Here is a 26967-nt window from a genome sequence, read left to right on the forward strand (position 1 = left end):
CATTCTCAGAAAGGCATGGAACGTATTTTTACTTAGAAAGTGCTAGATGATGACTAGTCAGGAGACTTTGTCTCCTTATCTCTGTTCTCATGGCTTCCAAAGTTCTGACAATGTGGTCTACCACCAGAACATCAGGTGAGAATTGAGAGGTTTGGGATTTCTAATACCCTGTCTGGTATTTTCATCGTAAGTGTCTTTGCTGTAGATATCTTTGCCACAAACATTTCTGCCAAATAACAAATAAGGCAATTTCACCTTAAAAATTAAAGTAGCAGTAAATAAAATGTGTGTAGATCCATGGCAATACTGCACAAATAACTGATTTTATTCTCTGGGTTGTACCTTAGCACTTGTCTTCCAAGTCTTTTGTTCATAGCGTTTTATACATATATATTTTTTATTTGTTGTCTTCTCATTTGTCATCACACTTTTTTCTTTATCATCACTAAAATGTCTTCCTTCCTTAAGAGAGGCATCAGTTTCCAAACACTAGGATGCATGTTTATGCATCTTGAGCTCTGTGTTGCATCATGAAATCTTCTACAGTGTTTGTTCTTTGCATATTGTCACATGTCCATTGATAGACATTCCAAAGTTCTATGGGGAATGTGGGTTCAACCCTGTGCCTTCAAGATCCTTGGCCTCTTTCTCCTCCAGTGTAGTGTGTTTCAAAATAAACCAACCTTGGGGCAGATCATTGTCATCTTTCAGCTTGATAAAGCCACTTATAACGTCATTAACTGGAAGAAATGCTAATGGATTTCAACCCATTGAAACTAAACTATCAACCAGTTATTTTATCTTTCATGGCAAAATTGCCTTATGGCCAATTAGTTATGAGGCAGAAATGTTTGCAGCGAAATGCTTTGTGTGAAAGTACCTAGAACCCTCTAATACGGTTCTGGTCAGCTGTGTTAGAATTTGTCTACTTTTTTCATATTAAAAAACTGAAGTCCAGCTAAATTTAGTATCTTACCTAAAAGAAAACTTAACTTTACATTAGTGTGATTTTATTACAAATCATTAAATTACAAATATACAAACATTACAAATCATTAAATAAAATCATTCTATTGATTTTATTTGTAATGCCCAAGCTAGACTCTCCATCCTCCTGGAAGCTTCTTGTTATACAGGGTGAAGGGGTTCTCAAGTCCATGGTGTTCACCTAATGCTCTGCATCATAAGAAGGCCTGACATTTTTGTAGCACTTCACAATTTACAAAGCAAATCTTCCACAGGCTTTTTCCAGCTGAAGATCTTATTAAGTCCAGTCACAGGGATATGAAGTGTGCTGTTAATGTAACCAGCAAGGCCATCTGAAAGCCTTGGGTGAACTGTTGTTCAGGAAGCTTGTTGAGCTCTGACACCCTCTGGCCTGTTCACCTCCTCACCTCACTTTCCTCATCTGTAAAATGAAGGCTCTAATGATTATTGTTGGGGAAGTAAATTCCTACCAAAACAGAGTGCTCTCTGCAAAACAGAGAAGAAAGCAAGCAGTTTTACTAGTGAATAAGCATATCAGAGTACAGTGCACTGCAGGTTATCTGTGAAGAGAGATAACAAAGGCAGATATGCTACCCATTTATACAGTCAAGCTGCCACAGCTGTTCTATGACACCCTATTTTTAACCATGACATACATAAACTCTCATGGTTAACACACCTCACCTTCCCATAGAGGACTTGACTAAACTCACTTGGAAATCAAGGAACAACTTGGTCTAGTTAATCGCCTTTATCCAAGGGGATAATAAATCTCTGTTACAATCTTCCCTGCTAGCAGATGGTTACAGCTCCAAGAAAGGCACTTAGGTTAAACTCTACAGTGACAGGAGAGTGAGGTGTCACCTTCTCAGGTGTTTACATTTCAAAAGGGATGAACCCCAGTCAACTGCAAAATATTTCTAGGTTATCAAACTGGCAAGTGGCTTATCTTTACAAAAAAGTATACACATACCAAAAGATTACAGAAAAGATTCACAGTCACTAAGTTTCTCCCAGAAATGGTCTAGGAAAGGTGGGGGAAAGGTCTCCTTCCCTCTTAACAACAGGAATAATTCATTTAAAAATGTATCCTTACAGTATTAAACAAGATAATATGTGTGAAGCATCTAGCCCATAGAAAAAGCTCCATAACAAAAAAAAATTCAGAAAGCATGTGCTGAAATAGTTTTCCTTGTATTTATGTTCATTATACAGGATTTTTTGGATGTTGAGGAAAACCACTGTCTGATCGCACAGGCCCTCCACCTGGAACATTTGGGACAGAAACACTAGCCTTTTTTATCCTTTGAATGTCTCTGTCTTTGTTTAGTGACTGGTGAGTCTGGGCCAGGAAGGAGGTGTGGCAGGGAAGGGGAGACAAACCCTGCAGTCCCCACCAGGCACATGACCCAGGAGGCCTGGTGCAGGTGGTGGCCACATTTTCCCTCCACATCTGCCCATCCCCTGTCTGCTGAGCTCCAGTCCCTCTGCATCCTGTCCTGTGGAGACGTCAGCCCTGGAGAGGGGAGGAGAGAGGGAAGGAGAGAGGAGGGGGAGGTTGGGAACTGGTTGTGACTAATGTGCCAAGGGTATCCTATGTCTAGGATTTTTCTCATCTTGTTTAATCTTCCTAGAAATTCTGAGAGGTGAATATCATCACCCATGGGTAGATAAGATGAAATATGAGCCATTCAAGGACGAGTCAGGATTCCACAACTAGGAAGGAACCAACTACGTTGACCCGAGAGGCAGACTCTCCTTCCACATCTAGGGGCTTCCCTGAGAACTGACCCAAGGCCTTGGGTCTCAGATGAAGATCTTAACGTTACTTCAGACTCTTCTAGGAATTTTGCTAAACCCTTCAGTTTAGTAAATACCCATTTTGGACATACAGAGCATGTTCCATCTTCAGATTGTTGATGAAAATTCAATTAACTATTAAGTTAAGAAGAAAAAAGAGAATTTTATTTGAGCCAAACTAAGGATTATAACATGGGAAGCAGATCCTCAGAAAGCTCTGAGAACTGTTCTGCCTGTTAGAAGTCAGAGGCATAGTCATACACATTTTTTGTTTTGTTTTTTGTTTATTTTTTGTTTATTTTTTTGTGTATCTTTTTTTTAAACATCTTTATTGGAGTATAATTGCTTTACAATGGTGTGTTAGTTTCTGCTTTATAATAAAGTGAATCAGTCATACATATACATATGTTCCCATATCTCTTCCCTCTTGCATCTCCCTCCCTCCCACCCTCCCTATCCCACCCCTCTAGGTGGTCACAAAATACAGAGCTGATCTCCCTGTGCTATGGTCATACACATTTTTGAGACAAAGGATGATATATCAAAATGGCATACTGATATTTTACATAAAGGTCACAAAAGATACATAGTGCATGTAAACACATACAAAGTGAGAAGCAAGTCATCATGACCCTTTACAGAGCTGGGAAAGAACACCATTCCTTTTTTTTTTTTAAGAGGGTATTAAATCATTTTTTGATTACACATGATAATAGATGATACAGAAGCTTCATTGCCATCTGTAACTTTATCTGGTACCATAATTCAATTTAGATATATTGCATAGGAGTCCCAACAATCATATTAATAACCAAAAAACTCCATGACTTTCCTTGAGTGACCATTTTAACGGTGAACTCCAGGTCACAACACAGTAACTGCCAGTTCAACTACACCAGGGGTTTTGAAAACAGTGGTTTCTCCACCCAAGCACGTTGTAAATAAATTTCGAATGGAACCTGGCATCACCCTGAAGGAATTCTAACTTCACACTCTTGGAGTAGTTTACCAAAATGGCTTCAGAGTAGACTAACTTTACACAGCACATTTTAAAAAAAGACATTTATTCAGCATCATGATCAGACTATTACATTTAGCAATCAACAGCTTGGGTGCAAAAAAAAAAAAAAAAAAAAACAACTACACTAAAACCCTTTCTTGGAATGCTTTACACTTTCCACAGAACAGAAACTAAAATAACCTGTTATACAATTAGTCACAAATACAGTCCTTGAGGTTTTTTTTTACCCATACACATGAGTATTGTCTAAAACATGTCTTCTTTGTATCAGCTAGGCCCTACCACCACTGTGCTTGGCTGAGTTCACAAATCTGTTGCAACCTGTGGCTTCCCTGTCACTTCTCTGGCTCTCCTCTCCTGCTAAGCTTTGTTTCCTGGCAGTAATTAAAACCTTCTGCCACTTCCATAGCTACTGCTGCTGCTGGAACTGCAATAGCCACCTTGGTTTCATGGTTTGGCAAAGTATTGGCCTCCACCACCATAGGGGCCAGAACCTCTGCCTCCAAAGTTTCCTCCTTTCATGGGTCCAAAATTTGAAGATTGATTGTTGTAATTGCCAAAATCATTGTAGCTTCTGCCACCTCCAAAATTGCTTCCACTACCACCACCAAAGCCGCCTCCACCTCCTCTGTTGTTATAGCTGTCATAGTTTCTGCTCCTTCCATAGCCACTGCCCTGGTTTCCATAACCCTGTCCACCACTTCCATAGCCTCTGTTTCCTCCAGAGTAACCAGGACTACCTCCTCTATAACCACCATCATTACCAAATCCATTATAGCCATCCCCACTGCCACCATATCCACCACCATCACAGCTGCCACCAAAGCCACCTTGACCACCGAAGTCTCTTTCACAACCAAAGTTGTCATTCCCACCAAAATCACCTCAGTGACCACCGCCAAAATTTCCAGAACCACTTCGACCTCTTTGGCTGGATGAAGCACTAGCCATCTCTAGCTTTGAAAGGGCTTTCCTTACTTCACAGTTACGGCCATTCACTGTGTGATATTTCTGAATGACAATCTTGTCTATAGAGTCATGGTCATCAAAAGTTACAAAAGCAAAGCCTCTCTTTTTGCCACTGCCTTGGTCTGTCATGATTTCAATCACTTCAATTTTCCCCAAATGTTCAAAATAATCTCTTAGGTGATGTTCTTCAGTGTCTTCTTTAATGCCACCAGCAAAAATCTTTTTCACTGTTAAGTGGGCACCAGGTCTTTGAGAATCTTCTCTTGAGACGGCCCTCTTTGGTTCCACAACTCTTCCATCCACCTTGTGTGGCCTTGCATTCATGGCTGCATCTACCTCCTTCACAATGGCATATGTGACAAACCCAAAGCCTCTGGAGCATTTGGTGTTTGGATCCCTCATTACCACACAGTCTATGAGCATCCCCCTTTGCTCAAAATGGCTCTTCAGACTCTCATTGTTTGTTTCAAAGCTCAAATCTCTGACAAAGAGCCTCCACAGCTGTTGGGACTCTTTGGGAGACTCTGACTTAGACATGACAGCAGTAGAGGGGGGAGACTTTAATGATGCTTACTTGATGGCGTCCACAGGCAGAAAGCAGAACACTATTCCTTTAAGAAGTAACGTTGCTAGCATCAGAAGAAAAAAGAAAAAAAAATTGATCTTTACAGTTGAGCAGGCACTCCCATCTTTGAGGAACTCTAGTTAATGTGTAAGGCAGACACACACTGCACATTAGGGAGGGAGGGAGGAGGCCCAAAGAAACACAGAGAGAGAATTTTATGTTTTAATTTTTTCTTGTCCTGCCTTAAAATATAAATTTTATTTCATCATCTTCCCCCTTTCGGTCATTAATCTTTCAATAGGAAGCAGTAGATGATCAAATATTTTGTCCCCCGATGCCAGGGTAGTTGCTTACCTGCCCTGGATCCATCATGTTCCTCGATGCCAGTCTTAACAGCCCCAGTTCTTTCTTTCTTTTTAGGGGGTTAGTCTAGTAGAATGCTTGGCAAGGACTGAAAGTCAATTCTAGGTTGTCCAATAGGACTTATGCCAATTTTATCCCGTATGTGCATTGTGCATGCCCATTACTTTTTATAGAACTATAGATATGATCAATAGTTTCAAGTCATTTAGACATTATTATTTTAGTTGGAGTTTTGAATATACGTTGAGAGGCACAAGAGATTGATTCTATAAAAGATAATAGAACACAATCAATATAGCCAACAACAATAACAGAGTCAGAAGCAGAGATTTAAACTGCAAATCCCCAGAACTGAACCATTTACCAAAGATTTCATTTAGACTAGAAAGGGGACCTTTCAATGCAGAAATTCGATTTTGTATGTGAGTCATTAGATGGTTATATTAGAGAACTCATCTGATATAAAAGCACAACATTGTCTGGATTATAGCATGTTTCCCCCTGCAAAGTAGTTTTAAAAATTAAGAACCATTTGGTTTTGCAACATCATTTTCTCATCATAGAAACTTCAGAATTGAGTAGATTAATTGAATGTGGTAAACAAACATGGAGGTATATGTTGATGGGGAAAAATTTTATAGATTATGGGAACATCTGAAAAGTCAGTGTAAAGACTTATGAGGGACTTATATTGGCCTTGTATTGACCAAGGAATGTGATGACAAATCTGACAGTCAGTAAAATTGCCCCCAATAAGTATACTTTGAAAACTAAAGAGTTTTCTTTTCATCTTAAACATTGGGGCAAATACATAGCTAGAAATAAAACAATAACTTTTTTTTTTGACTTATAAACAGAAATTTACTTCTCACAGTTCTGAAGTCTGGAAGCCCAAAGTCAAGGCACCAACAGATTCTGCGTCTGGTGAGAGCCCACTTCCAGATTGCAGACTGCTGATTTGCTGTATCCTCACATGGTGGAAGGGGTGAGGGAGCTCTCTGGGGTCTCTTTATAAAGGCACTAATCCCATTCGTGAGGGCTCCACCCTCATGACCTAATCACCTCTCACAGGCCCCACCTCCTAAAACCATCATATTGGGGATTAGGTTGCAACATATGAATCTGGGGGATGCAAATATTCAGACCAGTAGTGAGTGTAAATCACCAAGTGGAGAATGTGAGGTGAGAAAGAAAGAGAGAGAGTGGTAGTCAGAGACAAAGCAAAGCCCAAGGAGCTGGAGCATGTTCACACCTGTGAGGGGACAGTGAGAGAGGGAGAAGGACATGCAAACATGGGAAGGAGGGTGAAGCCCGAAGACATGGGTCTCCAAGGAGACAGTGACCTTTGTGGCATAGGTCAGTTTTCTTTTTCATTTTTCTTTTGTATATACTTAAAGTGTGCAAATTGGCGATGTGATATATATACACATTGTGAAATAGTCACTACAATCAAACTTATGAACACATCCATCCCCTCACAAGGTTACTGTGTGTGTGTGTGTGTGTGTGTGTGTGTGGTAAGAACACTTAGGTTCTACCCTCTGCAAATTTCAAGTATACTGCACACTGTTGTAACCTATAGTCACCATGCTCTACATTAGATCTCCAGAACCCATTCATCCTACATAACTGAAACTCGATACCCTTGACTGGAATCTTCCATTTCCCCTACCCCAGTCCCTGGTTACCACCACTCTACTCTCTGCTTCTATGAGTTCAGCTTTTTTAGATTCCACATATAAGTGAAATCATACAGTATTTGTCTTTCTGTGTCTGGCTTATTTCACTTAGTATTGAGATAATGTCCTCCAGGTCTACCCATGTTGTTGCAAATAACAAGGTTTCTTTCTTTTTTTAGGCAGAATAATATTCCCTTGTACGTATGGACTGCATTTTCTTTATCCATTCATCTTTCAGTGGACACTTGGGTTGCTACCCTATGTTGGCTATTATGAATACCACTGCAATCAACACAGGAGTGCAGGTATCTCTTTGAGATCCAGATCAATTCTTTTGGATAAACACTCAGATGTGAGATGGCTGGATAATATAGTGGTTCTATTTAAAAAATTTTAAGGAACCTCCATAATGTTTCCCACTGTGGCTGCATCAGTTTACAAATCCCACCAACAGTGCTCAAGTGTTCCAATTTCTCCAAATCTTTGACAACACGTGTTGTCTTTTGATATTTTAATAAACTATCCTAACAGGTGTGAGGCAATATCTCATTGTGTTTTTAAAAAAAATTAATTAGTTAATTAATTTTTAACATCTTTATTGGAGTATAGTTGGGGACATACACATATGTCCCCATATCTCTTCCCTCTTGCATCTCCCTCCCTCCCACGCTCCCTATCCCACCCCTCTAGGTGGTCACAAACCACCGAGCTGATCTCCCTGTGCTATGCAGCTGCTTCCCACTAGCTATCTATTTTACATTTGGTAGTGTATATATGTCCATGCGACTCTCTCACTTTGTCCCAGCTTAACCTTCCCCCTCCCCGTCTCCTCAAGTCCATTCTCTAGGAGGTTTGTGTCTTTATTCCTGTCTTGCCCCTAGGTTCTTCATGACCATTTTTTTTTGATTCCATATATATGTGTTAGCATACGGTATTTGTTTTTCTCTTTCTGACTTACTTCACTCTGTACGACAGATTCTATGTCCATCCACCTCACTACGAAAAACTCAATTTCGTTTCTTTTTATGGCTGAGTAATATTTCATTGTATATATGTGCCACATCTTCTTTATCCTTTCATCTGCTGATGGACACTTAGGCTGCTTCCATGTCCTGGTTATTGTAAATAGAGCTGCAATGAACATTGTGGTACATGACCCTTTTTGAATTATGGTTTTCTCAGGGTATATGCCCAGTAATGGGATTGCTGGGTCGTATGGTAGTTCTGTTTTTAGCTTTTTAAGGAACCTCCATACTGTTCTCCATAGTGGCTGTATCAGTTTACATTCCCGCCAACAGTGCAACAGGGTTCCCTTTTCTCCACACCCTCTCCAGCATTTATTGTTTCTAGATTTTTTGATGATGACCATTCTGACTGGTGTGAGATGATCTCATTGTAGTTTTGATTTGCATTTCTCTAATGATTAATGATGTTGAGCATTCTTTCATATGTTTGTTGGCGCTCTGTATATCTTCTTTGGAGAAACGTCTATTTAGGTCTGCCCATTTTTGGATTAGGTTGTTTGTTTTTTTGATATTGAGCTGCATGAGCTGCTTGTAAATTTTGGAGATTAATCCTTTGTCAGTTGCTTCATTTGCAAATATTTTCTCCCATTCTGAGGGTTGTCTTCTCATCTTGTTTATGATTTCTTGGCTGTGCAAAACTTTTAAGTTTCATTAGGTCCCATTTGTTTATTTTTGTTTTTATTTCAATTTCTCTAGAATGTGGGTCAAAAAAGATCTTGCTGTGATTTATGTCATGGAGTGTTCTGCCTATGTTTTCCTCTAAGAGTTTGATAGTGTCTGGCCTTATATTTAGGTCTTTAATCCATTTTGAGTTTATTTTTGTGTATGGTGTTAGGGAGTGTTCTAATTTCATTCTTTTACATGTAGCTATCCAGTTTTACCAGCAACAATTACTGAAGAGGCTGTCTTTTCTCCACTGTATATTCTTGCCTCCTTTATCAAAAATAAGGTGACCATATGTGCGTGGGTTTATCTCTGGGCTTTTTAACCTGTTCCATTGATCTATATTTCTGTTTTTGTGCCAGTACCATACTGTCTTGATTACTGTAGCTTTGTAGTATAGTCTGAAGTCCGGGAGCCTGATTCCTCCATCTCTGTTTTTCTTTCTCAAGATTGCTTTGGCTATTCGGGGTCTTTTGTGTTTCCATACAAATTGTGAAATTTTTTGTTCTAGTTCTGTGAAAAGTGCCATTGGTAGTTTGATAGGGATTGCATTGAATCTGTAAATTGCTTTGGGTAGTAGAGTCATTTCACAATGTTGATTCTTCCAATCTAAGAACATGGTGTATCTCTCCATCTCTTTGTACCATCTTTAATTTCTTTCATCAGTGTCTTATAGTTTTCTGCATACAGGTCTTTTGTCTCCTTAGGTAGGTTTGTTCCTACATATTTTATTCTTTTTGTTGCAATGGTAAATGGGAGTGTTTTCTTAATTTCACTTTCAGATTTTTCATCATTATTGTATAGGAATGCAAGAGATTTCTGTGCATTAATTTTGTATCCTGGTATTTTACCAAATTCATTGATTAACTCTAGTAGTTTTCTAGTAGCATCTTTAGGATTCTCTGCAGGTCATCTGCAAACTGTGACAGTTTTACTTCTTCTTTTCCAGTTTGGATTCCTTTTATTTCTTTTTCTTCTCTGATTGCTATGGCTAAAACTCCCAAAACTATGTTGAATAATAGTGGTGAGAGTGGGCAACTTTGTCTTGTTCCTGATCTTAGTGGAAATGGTTTCAGTTTTTCACCATTGAGGACAATGTTGGCTGTGGGTTTGTCATATATGGCCTTTATTGTGTTGAGGAAAGTTCCCTCTGTGCCTACTTTCTGGAGGGTTTTTATCATAAATCGGTGTTGAATTTTGTCGAAAGCTTTCTCTGCATCTATTGAGATGATCATATGGTTTTTCTCCTTCAATTCGTTAATATGGTGTTTCACATTGATTGATTTGCATATATTGAAGAATCCTTGCATTCCTGGGATAAATCCCAATTGTTCATGGTGTATGATCCTTTTAATGTGCTGTTGGATTCTGTTTGCTAGTATTTTGTTAAGGACTTTTGCATCTATGTTCATCAGTGATATTGGCCTGTAGTTTTCTTTCTTTGTGACATCTTTTTCTGCTTTTGGTATCAGGGTGATGGTGGCCTTGTAGAATGAGTTTGGAAGTGTTCCTCCCTCTGCTATATTTTGGAAGAGTTTGAGAAGGATGGTGTTAGTTCTTCTCTAAATGTTTGATAGAATTCGCCTGTGAAGCCATCTGGTCCTGGACTTTTGTTTGTTGGAAAATATTTAATCACAGTTTCAATTTCAGGGCTTGTGATTGGTCTGTTCATATTTTCTATTTCTTCCTGGTTCAGTCTTGGCAGGTTGTGCATTTCTAAGAATCTGTCCGTTTCTTCCAGTTTGTCCATTTTATTGGCATAGAGTTGCTTGTAGTAATCTCTCATGATCCGTTGTATTTCTGCAGCGTCTGTTGTTACTTCTCCCTTTTCATTTCTAATTCTATTGATTTGAGTCTTCTCCCTTTTTTTCTTGATGAGTCTGGTTAATGGTTTATCAATTTTGTTTATCTTCTCAAAGAACAAACTTTTAGTTTTATTGATCTTTGCTATCATTTCCTTCATTTCTTTTTCATTTATTTCTGATCTGATCTTTATGATTTCTTTCCTTCTGCTAACTTTGGGGTTTTTTTTGTTCTTCTTTCTCTAATTGCTTTAGGTGTAAGTTTAGGTTGTTTATTTGAGATGTTTCTTGTTTCTTAAGGTAGGATTGTATTCCTATAAAATTCCTTCTTAGAACTGCTTTTGCTGCATACCATAGGTTTTGGGTCATTGTGTTTTCATTGTCATTTTTTCTAGGTATTTTTTGATTTCCTCTTTGATTTCTTCAGTGATCTCTTGGTTATTAAGTAGTGTATTGTTTAGCCTCCATGTGTTCGTATTTTTTACAGATTTTTTTCTGTAATTGATATCTAGTCTCATAGCGTTGTGGTCGCAAATGATACTTGATACGACTTCAATTTTCTTAAATTTACCAAGGCTTGATTTGTGACCCAAGATATGCTCTATCCTGGAGAATGTTCCATGAGCAGTTGAGAAGAAAGTTTATTCTGTTGCTTTTGGATGGAATGTCCTATAAATATCAATTAAGTCCATCTTGTTTAATGTATCATTTAAGGCTTGTGTTTCCTTATTTATTTTCATTTTGGATGATCTGTCCATTGGTGAAAGTGGGGTGCTAAAGTCCCCTACTATCATTGTGTTACTGTCGATTTCCCCTTTTATGGCTGTGAGTATTTGCCTTATGTATTGAGGTGCTCCTATGTTGGGTGCATAAATATTTACAATTGTTATACCTTCTTCTTGGATCGATCCCTTGATCATTATGTAGTGTCCTCCTTTGTCTCTTGTAATAGTCTTTGTTTTAAAGTCTATTTTGTCTGATATGAGAATTGCTACTCCAGCTTTCTTTTGATTTCCATTTGCATGGAATATCTTTTTCCATCCCCTCACTTTCAGTCTGTATGTGTCCCTAGGTCTGAAGTGGTCTCTTGTAGACAGCATATGTATGGGTCTTGTTTTTGTATCCATTCAGCCAGTCTATATCTTTTGGTTGGAGCATTTAATCCATTTACATTTAAGGTAATTATCGATATGTATGTTCCTATTACCATTTTCTTAATTGTTTTTGGTTTGTATTGTAAGTCTTTTCCTTCTCTTGTGTTTCCTGCCTGGAGAAGTTCCTTTAGCATTTGTTGTAAAGCTGGTTTGGTGGTGCTGAATTCTCTTAACTTTTGCTTGTCTGTAAAGGTTTTAAATTCTCCATCAAATCTGAATAAGATCCTTGCTGAGTAGAGTAATCTTGGTTGTAGGTTTTTCTCCTTCATCACTTTAAATATGTCCTGCCACTCCCTTCTGGCTTGCAGAGTTTCTGCTGAAAGATCAGGTGTTAACCTTATGGGGATTCCCTTGTGTGTTATTTGTTGTTTTGCCCTTGCTGCTTTTTTTTTTTTTTACAAGAGATAAATAGACTGACACCAAGCATTGTAAATGGATGACCACAACAAAAACAACAATGATTGCAATTACCAAACACGAAACACACTCATACTATGTCATAATATTGACATTCAGTCCAGTAATCCTCCACTGTAACAGCTCCTTTACTTTGCAGTGAAAATTGATTTGTATATTCTTTGCCTCTGAGTCCTTGTGGGATTTTTTTTAAAAAATTCAAACAGAAATTCACAAAAATTATAATCATCCACATCAGTTCACTCAGTCCCATGTAATTAAAATTTTTTTCATCTTGATCTTTTGTTAGCACTTTTATGAGTTCATCAGTTTTTCATTAGAGTTCTGAAAATGCTTATTCATTCAGTTCAGCAGTACAGTTACCAGAAACCTGTACTTGTCAGAGTCTTTTCTGTGAATTCCTTGAAGATGAAACCCTTTTATAGGAACATATTTGCAAAAGCATCAGAGTACACCCAGAACTGTCTGTAAATGACAAAAGACTTAAAAATGACCACGGTTAAAGATTTGATGAAAGTTCATAATAGTGCAATTGACAAAGAAATTTAATTATTTCTGAGATATACATTTTAAAGTAATAACTAGAATTATGACTTATAACAATACCAGAACATATAAGATTTTTACAAATTTCACGTAATGTCTGAAACATTTATTTTAACATATTTCCATACAAATAACCCAATGAAAGTTTAGTATTAGTTGTTTTGTTTGCTTGTTTTTTTATACTGCAGGTTCTTATTAGTCATCAATTTTATACACATCAGTGTATACATGTCAATCCCAATCGCCCAATTCAGCAGACCACCATCCCCACCCCGCCGCAGTTTTCCCCCCTTGGTGTCCATATGTCTGTTCTCTACATCTGTGTCTCAACTTCTGCTCTGCAAACCGGCTCATCTGTACGATTTTTCTAGGTTCCACATACATGCATTAATATACGATATTTGTTTTTCTCTTTTTGACTTACTTCACTCTGTATGACAGTCTCTAGATCCATCCACGTCTCAACAAATGACTCAATTTCGTTCTTTTTTACGGCAGAGTAATATTCCATTGTATATATGAACCACAACTTCTTTATCCATTCCTGCGTCGATGGGCATTTACGTTGCTTCCATGTCCTGGCTATTGTAAATAGTGCTGCAATGAACATTGGGGTGCATGTGTCTTTTTGAATTATGGTTTTCTCTGGGTATATGCCCACTAGTGGGATTGCTGGATCATATGGTAAATCTATTTTTAGTTTTTAAAGGAACTTCCATACTGTTCTCCATAGTGGCTGTATCAATTTACATTCCCGCCAACAGAGCAAGAGGGTTCCCTTTCCTCCACACCCTCTCCAGCATTTGTTGTTTGTAGATTTTCTGATGATGCCCATTCTAACTGGTGTGAGGTGATACCTCATTGTAGTTTTGATTTGCATTTCTCTAATGATTAGTGATGTTGAGCATCTTTTCATGTGCTTCTTGGCCATCTGTATGTCTTCTTTGGAGAAATGTCTATTTAGGTCTTCTGCCCATTTTTGGATTGGGTTGTTTGTTTCTTTAATATTGAGCTGAATGAGCTGTTTATATATTTTGGAGATTAATCCTTTGTCCGTTGATTCATTTGTAAATATTTTCTCCGATTCTGAGGGTTGTCTTTTCGTCTGGTTTATGGTTTTCTTTGCTGTGCAAAAGCTTTGAAGTTTCATTAGGTCCCATTTGTTTATTTTTGTTTTTATTTCCATTACTCTAGGAGGTGCATCAAAAAAGATTTTGCTGTGATTTATGTCAAAGAGTGTTCTTCCTATGTTTTCCTCTAAGAGTTTTATAGTGTCTGGTCTTACATTTAGGTCTCGAATCCATTTTGAGTTTATTTTTGTGTATGGTGTTAGGGAGTGTTCTAATTTCATTCTTTTACATGTAGCTGTCCAGTTTTCCCAGTACTACTTATTGAAGACACTGTCTTTTCTCCATTGTATATCTTTGCCTCCTTTGTCATAGATTAGTTGACCATAGGCGTGTGGCTTTTTCTCTGGGCTTTCTATCTTGTTCCATTGATCTTTGTTTCTGTTTTTGTGCCAGTACCATATTGTCTTGATTACTGTAGCTTTGTAGTATAGTCTGAAGTCAGGGAGTCTGATTCCTCCAGCTCCGTTTTTTTCCTTCAATACTGCTTTGGCTATTTGGGGTCTTTTGTGTCTCCATACAAATTTTAAGATGATTTGTTCTAGTTCCGTAAAAAATGCCATTGGTAATTTGATAAGGATTGCATTGAATCTGTAGGTTGTTTTGGGTAGTATAGTCATTTTCACAATATTGATTCTTCCAATCCAAGAACATGGTATATCTCTCCACCTGTTGGTATCATCTTTCATTTCTTTCATCAGTGTCTTATAGTTTTCTGCATACAGGTCTTTTGTCTCCCTAGGTAGGTTTGTTCCTAGGTATTTTATTCTTATTGTTGCAATGGTAAATGGGAGTGTTTCCATAATTTCTCTTTCAGATTTTTCATCATTAGTTTACAGGAATGCAAGAGATTTCTGTGCATTAATTTTATATCCTCCAACTTTACCAAATTCATTGATTAGCTCTAGTAGTTTTCTGGTGGCATCTTTAGGATTCCCTATGTATAATATCATGTCATCTGCAAACAGTGACTATTTTATTTCCTCTTTTCCAATTTGTATTCCTTTTATTTCTTTTTCTTCTCTGATTGCCGTGGCTAGGACTTCCAAAACTATGTTGAATAATAGTGGTGAGAGTGGACATCCTTGTCTCATTCCTGATCTTAGAGGAAATGCTTTCAGTTTTTCACCATTGAGAATGATGTTTGCTGTGGGTTTGTCATATATGGCCTTTATTATGTTGAGGTAGGTTCCTTCTATGCCCACTTTCTGGAGAGTTTTTATCATAAATAGGTGTTGAATTTTGTGAAAAGCTTTTTCTGCATCTATTGAGATGATCATATGGTTTTTTTTCTTCAATTTGTTAATATGGTGTATCACATTGATTGACTGGAGTATATTGAAGAATCCTTGCATCCCTGGGATAAATCCCACTTGATCGTGGTGTATGATCCTTTTAATGTGTTGTTGGATTCTGTTTGCTAGTATTTTGTTGAGGATTTTTGCATCTATATTCATCAGTGATATTGGTCTGTAATTTTCTTTTTTTGTAGTATCTTTGTCTGGTTTTGGTATCAGGGTGATAGTGGCCTCATAGAATGAGTTTGGGAGTGTTCCTTCCTCTGCAATTTTTTGGAAGAGTTTGAGAATGATGGGTGTTAGCTCTTCTCTAAATGTTTGGTAGAATTCACCTGTGAAGCCAGCTGGTCCTGGACTTCTGTTTATTGGAAGATTTTTAATCACAGTTTCAATTTCATTACTTGTGATTGGTCTGTTCATATTTTCTGTTTCTTCCTGGTTCAGTCTTGGAAGGTTATACCTTTCTAAGAATTTGTCCATTTCTTCCAGGTTGTCCATTTTATTGTCATAGAGTTGCTTGTAGTAGTCTCTTCGGATGCTTTGTATTTCTTCTGTGTCTGCTGTAAATTCTCCTTTTTCATTTCTAATCTTATTGATTTGAGTCCTCTCCCTCTTTTTCTAGATGAGTCTGGCTAATGGCTTATCAATTTTGTTTATCTTCTCAAAGAACCAGCTCTTAGTTTTATTGATCTTTGCTATTGTTTTCTTTGTTTCTGTTTCATTTATTTCTGCTCTGATCTTTAAGATTTCTTTCCTCCTGCTAACTTTAGGTTTTGTTTGTTCTTCTTTCTCTAGTTCCTTTAGGTGTAAAGTTAGATTGTTTACTTGAGATTTTTCTTGTTTCTTTAGGTAGGCTTGTATAGCTATAGACTTCCCTCTTAGAACTGCTTTTGCTGCATCCCATAAGTTTTGGATCGTCGTGTTTTCATTGTCATTTGTCTCTAGGTATTTTTTGATTTCCTCTTTGATTTCTTCAATGATCACTTGGTTATTTAGTAACATATTGTTTAGCCTCCATGTGTTTTGTTTTTTACGGTTTTTTCCCTGTAATTCATTTCTAATCTCATAGCATTGTGGTCAGAAAAGATGCTTGATATGATTTCAATTTTCTGAAATGTACTGAGGCTTGATTTCTGACCCAAGATGTGATCTATCCTGGAGAATGTTCCGTGCGTACTTGAGAAGAACGTGTAATCTGCTGTTTTTGGATGGAATATCCTATAAATATCAATTAAATCTATCTGGTCTATTGTGTCATTTAAAGCTTGTGTTTCCTCATTTATTTTCATTTTGGATGATCTGTCCATTGGTGTAAGTGAAGTGTTAAAGTTCCCCACTATTATTGTGTTACTGTCGATTTCCTCTTTCATAGCTGTTAGCAGTTGCCTTATGTATCGTGGTGCTCCTATGTTGGGTGTATATATATTTATAATTGTTATATCTTCTTCTTGGATTGATCCCTTGATCAATATGTATTGCCCTTCCTTGTCTCTTGTAACATTCTTTATTTTGAAGTCTATTTTATCTGATATGAGTATAGCTACTCCAGTTTTCTTTTGATTTCCATTTGCATGGAATATCTTTTTCCATCCCCTCACTTTCAGTCTGTATGTGTCCCTAGGTCTGAAGTGGGTCTCTTGTAGACAGCATATATATGGGTCTTATTTTTGTATCCATTCAGCAAGCCTGTGTCTTTTAGTTGGAGCATTTAATCCATTCACGTTTATGGTAATTATTGATATGTATGTTCCTATGACCATTTTCTTAATTGTTTTGGGTTTGTTTTTGTAGGTCCTTTTCTTCTCTTGTGTTTCCCACTTAGAGAAGTTCCTTTAGCATTTGTTGTAGAGCTGGTTTGGTGGTGCTGAATTCTCTTAGCTTTTGCTTGTCTGTAAAGCTTTTGATTTCTCCATCAAATCTGAATGAGACCCTTGCTAGGTAGAGTAATCTTGGTTGTAGGTTCTTCCCTTTCATCACTTTAAGTATATCATGCCACTCCCTTCTGGCTTGTAGAGTTTCTGCTGAGAAATCAGCTGTTAACCTTATGGGAGTTCCCTTGTGTGTTATTTGTTGTTTTTCCCTTGCTGCTTTCAATAATTTTTCTTTGTCTTTAATTTTTGCCAATTTGATTACTATGTGTCTCGGCGTGTTTCTCCTTGGGTTTATCCTGTATGGGACTCTCTGCACTTCCTGGACTTGGGTGGCTATTTCCTTTCCCATGTTAGGGAAGTTTTCGTCTATAATCTCTTCAAATATTTTCTCTGGTCCTTTCTCTCTCTCTTCTCCTTCTGGGACCCCTATAATGCAAATGTTGTTGCGTTTAAGGTTGTCCCAGAGGTCTCTTAGGCTGTCTTCATTTCTTTTCATTCTTTTTTCCTTAGTCTGTTCCGCAGCAGTGAATTCCACCATTCTGTCTTCCAGATCACTTATCCGTTCTTCTGCCTCAGTTATTCTACTATTGGTTCCTTCTAGTGTAGTTTTCATTTCAGTTATTGTATTGTTCATCTGTGTTTGTTTGTTCTTTAATTCTTCTAGGTCTTTGTTAAACATTTCTTGCATCTTCTCGATCTTTGCCTCCATTCTTATTCCGAGGTCCTGTATCATCTTCACCATCATTATTCTGAATTCTTTTTCTGGAAGGTTGCCTATCTCCACTTCATTTAGTTGTTTTTCTGGGGTTTTATCTTGTTCCTTCATCTGGTATATAGCCCTCTGCCTTTTCATCTTGTCTGTCTTTCTGTGAATGTGGTTTTTGTTCCACAGGCTGCAGGATTGTAGTTTTTCTTGCTTCTGCTGTCTGCCCTCTGGTGGTTGAGGCTATCTAAGAGGCTTGATGGGAGGCTCTGGTGGTGGGTAGAGCTGACTATTGCTGTGGTGGTCAGAGCTCAGTAAAACTTTAATCCACTTGACTGTTGATGGGTGGGGCTGGGTTCCCTCCCTGTTGGTTGTTTTGCCTGAGGCAACCCAACACTGGAGCCTACCTGGGCTCTTTGGTGGGGCCAATGACAGACTCTGGGAGGGCTCATGCCAAGGATTACTTCCCAGAACTTCTGCCGCCAGTGTCCTTGTCCCCACGGTGAAACAGAGCCACACCCTGCCTCTGCAGGAGACCTTCCAACACTAGCAGGTAGGTCTGGTTCAGTCTCCCCTGGGGTCACTGCTCCTTCCCCTGGGTCCCGATGTGCACACTTTGTGTGCGCCCTCCAAGAGTGCAGTCTCTGTTTCCCCCAGTCCTGTCGAAGTCCTGCAATCAATTCCCACTAGGCTTCAAAGTCTAATTCTCTATGAATTCCTCCTCCCGTTGCCAGACCCCCAGGTTTGGAAGCCTGACGTGGGGCTCAGAACCTTCACTCCAGTGGGTGGACTTCTGTGGTATAAGTGTTCGCTGGTCTGTGAGTCACCCACCCACCAGTTATGGGATTTGATTTTACTCTGATTGCGCCCCTCCTGCTGTCTCATTGTGGCTTCTCCTTTGTCTTTGGATGTGGGGTATCTTTTATGGTGCGTTCCAGTGTCTTCCTGTCGATGACTGTTCAGCAGCTAGTTGTGATTCTGATGTTCTCGCAAGAGGGAATGAGAGCACGTCCTTCTACCCTGCCATCTTGGTTCCTCCTTTTCCCTGCCCTTGCTGCTTTTAATATTTTTTCTTTGTATTTAATTTTTGATAGTTTGATTAATATGTGTCTTGGTGTGCTTATCTTTGGATTTATCCTATATGGGACTCTGTGTGCTTCCAGGACTTGATTAACTATTTCCTTTCCCATATTAGGGAAGTTTCCAACTATAATCTCTTCAAATATTTTCTCAGTCCCTTTCTTTTTCTCTTCTTCTTCTGGGACCCCTATAAGTCGAATGTTGGTGCGTTTAATGTTGTCCCAGAGGTCTCTGAGACTGTCCTCGATTCTTTTCATTCTTTTTTCTTTATTCTGCTCTGCAGTAGTTATTTCCACTATTTTATCTTCCAGATTACTTATCCGTTCTTCTGCCTCAGTTATTCTGCTATTGATCCCGTCTAGAGTATTTTAAATTCCATTTATTGTGTTGTTCATCACTGTTTGTTTGCTCTTTAGTTCTTCTAGGTCCTTGTTAAATGTTTCTTGTATTTTCTCCATTCTATTTCCAAGATTTTGGATCATCTTTACAATCATTATTCTGAATTCTTTTTCAGGTAGACTGCCTATTTCCTCTTCATTTGTTAGATCTGTTGGGTTTTTGACTTGCTCCTTCATCTGCTGTGAGTTCCTCTGCTTTCTCGTTTTGCTTAACTTACTGTGTTTGGGGTCTCCTTTTTGCAGGCTGCATGTTTGTAGTTCCCGTTGTTTTTGGTGTCTGTCCCCAGTGGCTAAGGTTGGTTCAGTGGGTTGTGTAGGCTTCCTGGTGGAGGGAACTAGTGCCTGTGTTCTGGTGGATGAGGCTGGATCTTGTCTTTCTGGCGGGCAGGTCCACGTCTAGCGGTGTGTTTTGGGGTGTTTGTAGCCTTATTATGATTTTAGGCAGCCTCTCTGCTAATGGATGGGGTTGTGTTCCTGTCTTGCTAGTTGTTTGGCATAGGGTGTCCAGCACTGTAGCTTGCTGGTCGTTGAGTGGAGCTGGGTCTTGGCATTGAGATGGAGATCTCTGGGAGATTTTTGCCATTTGATATTACATGGAGCTGGGAGGTCTCCTGTGGACCAGTGTACTGAAGTTGGCTCTCCCACCTCAGAGGCACAGCCCTGACGCCTGGCTGTAGCACCGAGAGCCTGTCATCCACATGGCTGCATATATCACAATCGTTGGTCAGTGAAAATCACAGGGCAATTCTCCTCAAGCAGCAATCAGGGGTCCATGGAAGCTGCTAGTGTTGGAGGGTCTCCTGCAGATGCGGGGCTTGGCTGTGGCTCACCGTGAGCACAAGGACACCGGCAGCAGTTCTGGGAAATACTCCCTGGTGTGAGCCCTCCCAGAGTCCGCCATTAGCCCCACCTCTCATTGTGGTTTTGATTTGCATTTCCTTCGTGATTATTGATGTTGAGCACCTTTTCTTAGGCCTGTTGTCCATTGTATGTATTCTTTGGAAAAATAGGTTGGTTTTCAATGGGAACTGGGGAGTTTTAGAACCAAGTAGAACTTCAGAGTAAAGCCATCCAAGCCCTTCAATAGCTGGAAGGAGCTAATGCACAGTAAGGATCTGGGCTGCCCAATGTCACGGAGTAAGGGGATGGCAGGCAGAGCTCTTTTGCCTCCAGGAGAGAACTGCTGTTCAAGTTTTCATTCTTGTGTTTCTGAAAATAAGCATCTGAATTGCCAGTAGCAAGTTTCATGGGGCTGTAGTTGGCTGACAACTTTATATCTCTGTGTCCAAAGCTGAGTTATCCATGCATGGCTCATGATCACTCCCCAGAGACCATGGCCAGTGACGTCTGCCAGGGGTCACCCCCACAATTAGTGTGGTTTCATTTCTTTGTCACTGACCTGGAAGATAGAATGGAGAATACACTCATCTACCTTGATGGATGCTGCCGAGTGAGGCAGGGGAGTTAACATCTTGGAAGAGATGCGGAATTCAGTCACTTGGATGACTTAGACAAATGATTCAAAGGGGAAAACCCTGAAAAACCAAAAAACAAGATGAAGTTCGCCAGGAATGAGATTAAAAAATAGCACCACATATGCACAGAGGATAAAGATTCAACAGGTAGAGCTCAGGAGGAAGAAATGCAACTGTGAAAAGACAGTTGCTTTCAAAAGTCAGAAAATTATTTTTCCATTACCATCAGTTTTGGTCTCAAAATTCCTACAGTATTATATCTAACTTAGATCTTTGCAGTTTTTAAATTGAGCTTAAAAGAACCAGGAAAAAGAAAAAAAAAAAGAAAGGAGATGGGAAATACACCCTACATAAGAAAGATAAAGAATAGAACAAAAATGTTTGAGGACTATCAAGACCATCCAACAATTTTCTAGAAAAAGATATCATGTGAATATATCAATAAATGAACATAATGTCTTAAACTATTGTTTTACAGTATTCAGAGAATAAGTATTAAGGAAACTGGTTTGTCCTTCACTTTTTAAAAGAATTACTGAAGCCAGGAGCAGTGGAGCTTAGCTGATTTACAGAGAGGAGTCTGTTGCCTGGAAGTGTTATCAAAATAGACAATCAAGAGATAGTCAAGAGATGCTGTAGAATCTCCTTCCCTGGAAACTGTTAAAAATAAAAGCACTTGGTTTACTGCTTGTGTAAATTCACATCTGGAGAGCAATTTGGTTATTAAATGTCTCAAGAGGCTTATAAATACTCATATCCCTGACCCCCAAATTCCATGTATAGCACTTTGTCACAAAGCCTGAGTTCTAATTCCCACTCCTTTATTTAATGGTTCTGTGGCACTGGATATATCTGAGCCAGATGGATTTTCTTGATCCATTAAATGGACTAATAATATCAAATCAAATATTGTGTTGAGATAATCGAAATATGTATATATGTATAACTGAATCATTTTGCTGCACAGCAGAAATTAACACAACATTGTAAATTGACTATACTTCAATAAAATAAATTAAAAAAATAAAGCAATGCATGTCCTATGTTTAGCATAGTAACTAAAGCATAATAAATGCTTAACAAATGATGGCTGTTTAGAAGGCTAGTCTTGTATGCATCCATTTAATTATGTAAAATTAGAAAATAATATTAATTAGATACTAGGTAATAAATTAAATATATATTGGTAAATCTTGCTAGTTTAACTAGTTTAACTACTAAGATAACATCATAAAAGATTTGAAAAGTTGGAAAATTTCATGATATATTTATTTGTGTATTCTGGTACATTCTTAACATATATGTAAATTATAAATCTATCTGAAAGCAATACCACAAAGTTTTCTCAGGGATTATTTCTGGGTGGTGCAATAACAAGTGAAATTTTTTACATTTATGTTTTTCTATATTTTCTGAATTATCTACAATGAACATATATTAGTTTTGCCATCAAAAATTACAAATTGAATATTCTATTTTATTTAATTTTTTAAAAACATCTTTATTGGAGTATAATTGCTTTACAATGGTGTGTTAGTTTCTGCTTTATAACAAAGTGAATCAGCTATACATATACATACGTTCCCACATCTCTTCCCTCTTGCATCTCCCTCCCTCCCTCCCTCCCTATCCCACAATTCTAGGTGGTCACAAAACACAGAGCTGATCTCCCTGTGCTATGCGGTTGCTTCCCACTAGCTATCTATTTTACGTTTGGTAGTGTATATATGTCCATGCCACTCTCTCTCTTTGTCACATCTTACCCTTCCCCCTCCCCATATCCTCAAGTCCATTCTCTAGTAGGTCTGTGTCTTTTTTTATTATTTTTTTTAAGCATCTTTATTGGAGTATAATTGCTTTACAATGGTGTGTTAGTTTCTGCTTTATAACAAAGTGAATCAGTTATACATATACATATGTTCCCATATCTCTTCCCTCTTGTGTCTCCCTCCCTCCCTCCCACCCTCCCTATCCCACCCCTCTAGGTGGTCAAAAAGCACTAAGCTGATTTCCCTGTGCTATGCGGCTGCTTCCCACTAGCTATCTATTTTACATTTGGTAGTGTATATATGTCTATGCTACTCTCTCACCCTGTCACATCTTACCCCTCCCCCTCCCCATATCCTCAAGTCCATTCTCTAGTAGGTCTGTGTCTTTATTCCCGTCTTGCCACTAGGTTCTTCATGACCTTTTTCTTTTTCCCCTTAGATTCCATATATATGTGTTAGCATACTGTATTTGTTTTTCTCTTTCTGACTTACTTCGCTCTGTATGCCAGACTCTAACTCCATCCACCTCACTACAAATAACTCAATTTCGTTTCTTTTTATGGCTGAGTAATATTTCATTGTATATATGTACCACATCTTCTTTATCTATTCATCTGATGATGGACACTTAGGTTGCTTCCATGTCCTGGCTATTGTAAATAGAGCTGCAATGAACATTTTGGTACATGACTCTTTTTGAATTATGGTTTTCTCAGGGTATATGCCCAGTAGTGGGATTGCTGGGTTGTATGGTAGTTGTATTTTTAGTTTTTTAAGGAACGTCCATACTGTTCTCCATAGTGGCTGTATCAATTTACATTCCCGCCAAGAGTGCAACAGGGTTCCCTTTTCTCCACACCCTTTCCAGCATTTATTGTTTCTAGATTTTTTGATGATGGCCATTCTGACCAGTGTGAGATGATATCTCATTGTAGTTTTGATTTGCATTTCTCTAATGATTAATGATGTTGAGCATTCTTTCATATGTTTGTTGGCAATCTGTATATCTTCTTTGGAGAAATGTCTATTTAGGTCTTCTGTCCATTTTTGGATTGGGTTGTTTGTTTTTTTGTTATTGAGCTGCATGAGCTGCTTGTAAATCTTGGAGATTAATCCTTTGTCAGTTGCTTCATTTGCAAATATTTTCTCCCATTCTGAGGGTTGTCTTTTGGTCTTGTTTATGGTTTCCTTTGCTGTGCAAAAGCTTTTAAGTTTCATTAGATCCTATTTGTTTATTTTTGTTTTTATTTCCATTTCTCTAGGAGGTGGGTCAAAAAGGATCTTGTTGTGATTTATGTCATGGAGTGTTCTGCCTATGTTTTCCTCTAAGAGTTTGATAGTGTCTGGCCTTACATTTAGGTCTTTAATCCATTTTGAGTTTATTTTTGTGTATGGTGTTAGGGAGTGTTCTAATTTCATACTTTTACATGTAGCTGTCCAGTTTTTCCAGCACCACTTATTGAAGAGGCTGTCTTTTCTCCACTGTAGATGCTTGCCTCCTTTATCAAAGATAAGGTGACCATATGCACGTGGGTTTATCACTGGGCTTTCTATCCTGTTCCATTGATCTATGTTTCTGTTTTTGTGCCAGTACCAAACTGTCTTGATTACTGTAGCTTTGTAGTATAGTCTGAAGTCAGGGAGCCTGATTCCCCCAGCTCCATTTTTCGTTCTCAAGATTGCTTTGGCTATTTGGGGTCTTTTGTGTTTCCATACAAATTGTGAAACTTTTTGTTCTACTTCTGTGAAACATGCCAGTGGTAGTTTGATAGGGATTGCACTGAATCTGTAGGTTGCTTTGGGTAGTAGAGTCATTTTCACAATGTTGATTCTTCCAATCTAAGAACATGGTGTATCTCTCCATCTATTTGTATCATCTTTAATTTCTTCCATCAGTGTCTTATAATTTTCTGCATACAGGTCTTTTGTCTCCTTAGGTAGGTTTATTCCTAGATATTTTATTCTTTTTGTTGCAATGGTAAACGGGAGTGTTTTCTTAATTTCACTTTCAGATTTTTCATCATTATTGTATAGGAATGCAAGAGATTTCTGTGCATTAATTTTGTATCCTGGTACTTTACCAAATTCATTGATTAGCTCTAGTAGTTTTCTGGTAGCATCTTTAGGATTCTCTATGTATAGTATCATGTCATCTGCAAACAGTGACAGCTTTACTTCTTCTTTTCTGATTTGGATTCCTTTTATTTCTTTTTCTTCTCTGATTGCTATGGCTAAAACTTCCAAAACTATGTTGAATAATAGTGTTGAGAGTGGGTAACCTTGTCTAGTTCCTGATCTTAGTGGAAATGGTTTCAGTTTTTCACCATTGAGGACAATGTTGGCTGTGGGTTTGTCTTTTATGGCCTTTATTACGTTGAGGAAAGTTCCCTCTATGCCTACTTTCTGCAGGGCTTTTATCATAAATGGGTGTTGAATTTTCTCGAAAGCTTTCTCTGCATCTATTGAGATGATCATATAGTTTTTCTCCTTCAATTTGTTAATATGGTGTATCACGTTGACTGATTTGCGTATATTGAAGAATCCTTGCATTCCTGGAATAAACCCCACTTGATCATGGTGTATGATCCTTATAATGTGATGTTGGATTCTGTTTGCTAGTATTTTGTTGAGGACTTTTGCATCTATGTTCATCAGTGATATTGGTCTGTAATTTTCTTTTTTGTGTGATGCCTTTGTCTGGTTTTGATATCAGGTTGATGGTGGCCTCGTAGAATGAGTTTGGGAGTGTTCCTCCCTCTGCAATATTTTGGAAGAGTTTGAGAAGGATAGGTGTTAACTCTTCTCTAAATGTTTGATAGAATTCGCCTGTGAAGCCATGTGGTCCTGGACTTTTGTTTGTTCGAAGATTTTTTTTATCACAGTTTCAATTTCAGTGCTTGTGATTGGTCTGTTCATATTTTCTATTTCTTCCTGGTTCAGTCTTGGCAGGTTGTGCATATCTAAGAATTTGTCCGTTTCTTCCAGGTTGTCCATTTATTGGCATAGAGTTGCTTGTAGTAATCTCTCATGATCGTTTGTATTTCTGCAGTGTCCGTTGTTACTTCTCCTTTTTCATTTCTAATTCTATTGATTTGAGTCTTCTCCCTTTTTTTCTTGATGAGTCTGGCTAATGGTTTGTCAATTTTGTTTTTCTTCTCAAAGAACCAGCTTTTAGTTTTATTGATCTTTGCTATTGTTTCCTTTATTTCTTTTTCATTTATTTCTGATCTGATCTTTATGATTTCTTTCCTTCTGCTATCTTTGGGGGTTTTTTGTTCTTCTTTCTCTAATTGCTTTAGGTGCAAGGTTAGGTTGTTTTTTCGAGATGTTTCCTGTTTCTTGAGGTAGACTTGTATTGCTATAAACTTCCCTCTTAGAACTGCTTTTGTTGCATCCCATAGGTTTTGGGTCGTTGTGTCTCCATTGTCATTTTTTTCTAAGTATTTTTTTGATTTCCCTTTTGATTTCTTCAGTGATCACTTCGTTATTAAGTAGTGTATTGTTTAGCATCCATGTGTTTGTATTTTTTACAGATCTTTTCCTGTAATTGATATATAGTCTCATAGCGTTGTGGTTGGAAAAGATACTTGATATGATTTCAATTTTCTTAAATTTACCAAGGCTTGATTTGTGACCAAAGATATGATCTATCCTGGAGAATGTTCCATGAGCACATGAGAAAAATGTGTATTCTGTTGTTTTTGAGTGGAATGTCCTATAAATATCAATTAAGTCCATCTTGTTTAATGTATCATTTAAAGCTTGTGTTTCCTTATTTATTTTCATTTTGGATGATCTGTCCATTGGTGAAAGTGGGGTGCTAAAGTCCCCTACTATGATTGTGTTACTGTTGATTTCCTATTTTATGGCTGTGAGTATTTGCCTTATGTATTGAGGTGTTCCTATGTTGGGTGCATAAATATTTACAATTGTTATACCTTCTTCTTGGATCGATCCCTTGATCATTATATAGTGTCCTTCTTTGTCTCTTGTAATAGCCTTTATTTTAAAGTCTATTTTGTCTGATATAAGAATTGCTACTCCAGCTTTCTTTTGATTTCTATTTGCATGGAATATCTTTTTCCATCCCCTCACTTTCAGTCTGCATGTGTCCCTAGGTCTGAAGTGGGTCTCTAGTAGACAGCATATATAAGGGTCTTGTTTTTGTATCCATTCAGCCAGTCTGTGTCTTTTGGTGGGAGCATTTAATCCATTTACATTTAAGGTAATTATCGATATGTATGTTCCTATTCCC

The 26967-nt window shown here is 38.1% G+C and overlaps 1 pseudogene; it reads right to left on the reverse strand.

The window, feature by feature from the left end:
* Positions 1-4040: 4040 nt before the first annotated feature.
* LOC132368468 (heterogeneous nuclear ribonucleoprotein A1-like) lies at positions 4041-5314 on the reverse strand (annotated as a pseudogene).
* Positions 5315-26967: the final 21653 nt, after the last annotated feature.

The sequence above is a fragment of the Balaenoptera ricei genome, chromosome 7, assembly GCF_028023285.1.
Source record: "Balaenoptera ricei isolate mBalRic1 chromosome 7, mBalRic1.hap2, whole genome shotgun sequence".
Lineage (NCBI taxonomy): Eukaryota > Metazoa > Chordata > Mammalia > Artiodactyla > Balaenopteridae > Balaenoptera > Balaenoptera ricei.